This window comes from Pinus tabuliformis, chromosome 3_1 (genome assembly GCF_031772625.1).
Source record: "Pinus tabuliformis cultivar Carrire ecotype Pingquan chromosome 3_1, CPIR1, whole genome shotgun sequence".
NCBI lineage: Eukaryota > Viridiplantae > Streptophyta > Pinopsida > Pinales > Pinaceae > Pinus > Pinus tabuliformis.
This window is the reverse complement of record NC_142301.1, coordinates 302,725,367-302,731,366: the sequence shown is the minus strand read 5'-3', so window position 1 is coordinate 302,731,366 and position 6,000 is coordinate 302,725,367.

Here is a 6,000-nt window from a genome sequence, read left to right as displayed (position 1 = left end):
CCCCAAAGATCTATAACAGATATTGAAGCATTAGATGATGCATTTTTGAAGCAATGGGGAGATAAGAAGGACTTGTTGTATTATCATACAGAGTTTGGAAACTTGAAAAGAGAAAAGGGTGAGTCTTTGCCTGACTTCAATAAGAGATTTAATAAGATGTATAGTAAGATACCAGCTGAGGTAAAGCCTACCCCCACACCTGCCAAGCTCACATACGCTAATGCTTTTGACCCTGATTTCTGCTTACTATTGAGAGAAAGAAGATGTGCTACTTTGAATGATATGCAAGAAGCAGCCCTGGAGGTGGAATCCAATATTATGGCAGCAGAGAAGTTGAAAAGTCAAATTGATAGAAGAAAGCTTAGAGGGGAGGCTTCTTCTTCCCATGTTTCAACTTCAGAGCCTAAATTAGACAAAATGACGAAGATGATAGAGTCATTGGCTGCTGAAGTTTCAAAGCTAAAAGTTGAGCAGGCTTCAGGCAAAACAAGGCAGCAAAACACATTTGCTCCAAGAAATCCAAACCCATTCAGAAAAGCAAATGATCAGCTACAAATCATGCAAAGAGGTGAACAAGCCAAAGAAGATCATAAGGTTAGATCTCCTTTTCAAAATACAGTCATGGAAGGGAAACAATTTGAAGAAGAGGAGGATGAAATTCACTGCATGGAAGACAAAGGCAACGCTGTATTTTTAACATTGGCTGAATATGAAGAGTCATTGCTGCAAGAGCAAAACAAGCAAGGGTGGGACAGTGGTGTTGTTCTGCAATCAGGTGAGCAGCAGCGAAAATATAATCTAAGATCCAATGCAAAGAATGCCAAAGAGAGTGTTGCACAAGAAGATGCTGCCCAAACAGCTCCACAGAATACCAGGCTAAGAAGACCAGCAGCTGATCTGGTCACCCTCAAAGCTCCAGTTCAAGAGGTAAAAACTGCTGATAAATCATTCTCTTCTTTCAGTTTTGAGTCAGAAGTTCAGAAATTGAAAGTTGTTGTGCCTCTGGCTGAGTTGGTCAAGAGTGAATTGTTTAGAAAACCCATCCTTGAAGCCCTTGAGCTACAGTCTAAACAAACCTCCATTGACTCTGTTAATTTGCAAGATGATAAGCCTGCTATTGTGCTCAGTCCCATGGTTGAACTTGCTGATAATAGTTCCCCATCTTTCTATGTTTCATTAACTATCCATGATAAAATCCTCCACAATTTCCTGCTAGACACAGGTGCCAGCCACAATCTAATGCCTAAAACAGTCATGGAAGAGTTAGGCCTTGATATCACTAGACCCTATCATGATTTGTTTTCTTTTGATTCAAGGAAGGTGAAATGCCTTGGCTTAATTAAGGATCTGGCCATTACCTTAACCCAGCTGCCTATGAAAAGTATGATGATGGATATAGTGGTGGCCGATGTCCCTCCAAAATTTGTAATGTTGTTTTCTAGAGGATGGATCAAGAGACTAGGTGGGACATTACAAAATGATCTATCTTATGCAACTGTCCCGGTGTTTGGAGGAGAAAGCAGGAGATTATATAGAGAAGCACAGCTGGCATATATCATTAGTGATGAGAAGAATCCTACAAACCATCCCATTTATGCAGTGGACACTGATTTTGGAGCATGCATTCTCCAAATAGAAGAATCTCAGAAGGCTGCGTTGCAAATCAGGAAACCAACAGACCAGGCCGAGCATGATAGAGGAGGACAGATTTGGGAGATGTTCTTCGATGGAGCTTGTACTAAAGAGACTGCAGGAGCAGGGGTGGTGTTAATATCTCCACGGCAAGAAAGAGTTGAATTGTCTCTGAAGCTGGTATTTCAGGTGACAAACAACATAGCAGAGTATGAGGCACTGCTATTGGGCCTTCATGCAGCCAAAGACAGAGGAATAAAGAAGCTGAAGGTATTTGGAGATGCTGATCTGATAATTCAGCAAGTAAATAAAACGTTCCAAGCAAAGCATCTGAGGCTGAGAGCATACAGAGATGAGGTATGGAGAATCAAAGAATTCTTTGAATTTTTCTGCATTTCATATATTCCTAGAGCTCAAAATCAGCTTGCCGACTCCCTTGCTGTCTCAGCTAGTCTGTTTATACCTCCATCGCCTCCCAAACTAGTTTATGAGATACAAATGAAGTATAGACCCTCCTTGCCTGATAATGTCCACCATTGGAAGGTTTTTGATGATGATGATGAGTTAAATAGGTTTCTTCAAGTCATTGATGAGTTCTCTGAAATGCAAATTGACCAAAATAATGATACTTTGTTAGAAGCTCCCAAGTCCCAGCTTAGAGATAAGATTGGCAAGAATAGCATAGTCCAACTCACTAGCAACCATATTCCTAAGGGTCTGATTCCTCTTGAAAGATTGTTTGACCACAATGATGTGCCTTACAAAGCTGCCCATAAAGAAGATCAATCTGTTGTGTGTAAGCATAATATAGGAAGCCCAGGTCAGCCCAAATTTATAAATTTGTCTACTAATCTATCAGCTGATCAGAATGTCGAATACTACAAGTTAATGAGGAAATTTGCTGATGTGTTCGCTTGGGAGTACAACGATCTGAAAACATATGACAAAAATGTAATTCAGCATAAAATTCCGCTTGAAAAAGACACTATTCCTTTCAAACAAAAGCTGAGACCAATGAATCCTATGCTCCTTCCTCTAGTGGAGAAAGAAATTAAAAAGTTGCTGGCTGCTAAAATAATAGTGCCTCTCAGATATTCTAAATGGGTGGAAAATCTGGTTGTTGTGAGGAAGAAGAATGGAGAAATCAGACTGTGTGTTGATTTCAGGAATCTAAATAAATGCTCCAAAAAGGATAATTATCCTCTGCCAAAAATGGAGCATTTGTTGCAGCAAGTCTCAGGTGCCAAAGTAATGTCTTTTATAGACGGATTTTCAGGCTTTAATCAAATCGTTGTGCATCCAGATGATCAAGAGAAGACAGCATTTACCACGCCTTGGGGCACGTTCATGTATGCTAAAATGCCATTTGGGCTGATGAATGCTGGAGCCACCTTTTAGCGTGCTATGGATATAGCTTTTGTGGGAGAAAAGGATAAATTTGTGCTAATCTACCTTGATGACATAACAGTTTATTCCAGCAGCCATCATGATCATTTACAACATTTAAGAAAGGTGTTTTTGAAGTGCAGAAGGTTTGGGATTTCACTCAATCCCAAAAAATCCCAATTCGCTTTGGAAGAAGGCAAACTATTGGGGCATGTAGTGTCTGTTGCAGGTGTTCAAATCGACCCAGAAAGAGTCAAAGCAATTCAGGCCTTGGCTCTCCCAAGATCAAAGAAAGATATACAATCTTTTCTGGGCAAAATCAACTTTGTAAAGAGTTTCATTCCTAATTTTGCAGAGCTAGTCAAGCACATAACCTCCATGTTGAAAAAGGGAGCAGAGGTGAGATGGACTGATGCAGCAAGGAAATCTTTTGATTCCATTAAGAAGGCTATTATGCAAGCTCCTACTTTAATAAGCCCCAACTATAGCAACGAGTTTCACTCGTTTTCATTTGCCTCCAAGGACACAATCACAGCTGCTCTGTTGCAGTGAGATGAAGCAGGTCAAGAGCATCCAGTGGCCTTTTTTAGCAATAATTTGAGGGATGCTGAACTAAGGTATGATATTATTGAAAAGCAGGCTTACACTCTTATCAAATCTTTGAAAGCTTTCAGAGTATACATCTTGCATTCCAAAATAGTTGCATATGTGCCTTCTGCTGCAATAAAGGATGTCTTAACGCAGCCTGATGCTGATGGAAAAAGAGCGAAATGGATTGCAAAAATGATAGAATTCAACATAGAGCTGAAGCCCACCAAGCTGGTAAGGGGTCAAGGGCTTGCTAAATTGTTGACTGAAGAAAATTGCAGGTCTTTGGACATGGATTTCTTGTTCACTGTGGCAGAAAATGGTCAAATAGAAGAGCATGAAACAGCTGAATCGGAGGATAAGCAGTCGGTGGCCGAAAGCCTAGCTTCATGTAGCTGGTATGCTGCAATAATCAATTTCCTTCTAAGGCTTGAAGTCCCTTCAGATTTCTCTCAAAGTCAAGCAAGAACTTTAAAGCTCAAGGCAACAAAATATTGCATCAATGATGGCTTGCTCTACTGGAGGGATCCATCAGGAGTACTTTTAAGATGCTTGGACAAGGAACAGTCAATAGAGGTTATGCAACAATTCCATGATAGCGCGTGTGGAGGACATCATTACTGGAAAACCACAGCCCATAAGATCCTTAGGGTTGGGTACTATTGGCCCTCTTTATTTTTTGATGCATTTATTTCTGTTAAATCTTGTGACAGGTGTCAAAGATTTGAAGGTAAGCAGCAATTAAAATCTCTGCCATTAAAACCAATAATTGCAAAGGGACCTTTTCAGCAGTGGGGCTTGGATTTCATTGGTGAAATCAACCCACACTCCAGTGGCCAGCACAGGTGGATATTAGTTGCCACTGATTATTTTACAAAATGGATTGAAGCAATCCCAACAAGGAAGGCTGATCATAATGTGGTAATGAAATTTTTATCAGAAAACATTTTCAGCAGATTTGGTTGCCCACATAAGCTTATAACAGATAATGCAGCAGCATTCAGGGCAAAAGAATTGGTGGAAATGTGTGATTCAATGGGCATTAAACTTGTTCATTCCACCTCATATTACCCCCAAGGGAATGGTTTAGCAGAATCCTCTAATAAAAGTCTGATTAGGATAATTAAGAAGCTGTTAGAGGATAATAAGAAGAATTGGGATGCCAAGCTGAAGTATGCACTTTGGGCGGACAGAGTGACCATTAAGAGATCTACAGGCTGCTCTCCCTTCAAGCTGGTATATGGTACTGATGCTATTTTTCCCATTCAACTTACCCTCCCTGTGGCAAAGTTGCTCCAGACAGCGCAGGATGAAGAGGATGATATGGCAAATAGAATCACTGATCTAACAGAAATTTATCAGATTCGAGAACAGTTGGTTGAAAAAGCTACAGCACATCAGCAAAAGGTCAAGGAAGCCTTTGACAAGAAGGCAAAAAGAAACTATTTCCAGGTTGGGGATTTGGTTCTAAAATGGGATGCATTTAAAGAAAAGAAAGGCAATCATGGGAAGTTTGATGCTCTCTGGACAGGCCCTTTCATCATTTCATAGATTCAAGGAAACAATACCTTCATGCTGAAAAGTATGGCAGGAGAACCAGTCTTTGATGGCCCAGTTAATGGGCGGTTTTTGAAAAACTATGTGATTTAAGGTCTTTTGGCCTTACAAGCTGTAAATAGTGTGCTTTTATCAGTTTTTAGTATAGCTGTAGTAGACTCCATGCCCAATGGAACACTAGGAATTTTGGCTAATCTGTTTGTTGCTGGAAAGGCATTGATCTGCAGGTTCTTGAGACCTCACAGGGAGGATCTCATCCCCAGAAGGAGCTAGTGTTAGCTTTGTTATGCAAAAGGATCAAAAATGGATTCAAAATGCTCTCAAAGGCTGCAAATATACTCATAATCATGCCCAAGATCCATTGTTGCTGTTTAAATCTTCAAGTTGTATCTAAAAACCTTCCACCGATCGAAAAAATTGCAAGAGGAAATCCCTTTGGAGGGCAGAATTACACTATCGGGAGGTGAAAATACCCAAAAAACCATATAAAATTCAAAAGCGCAGGCTTAAGGATCTGCATTAATCTCAGCCGTTGGATCTGGCCGATCAACGGTCCAGATCGCGTCGGCATATCGCAGGTCGGGGGATGGCAGTGGCAGCGACATGATATATCGCCGATGGGCGATCGCCGATATCGCTATCGGCGTATCGCAATGGAGGACTTACCAAAGGGGCTTTATTATTGTGCGATGAGCGATCGTCGATATCGCATCGGCGTATCGCTATCGGCGTTTCCAATGGAGCATGGCCTTTTGCATATATGAGCGATCGCCGATGGGCCGGACCCGACGGCGGTATTAAATTCCTTTTGATAAATGTGCGGGTCCGCAACAATAT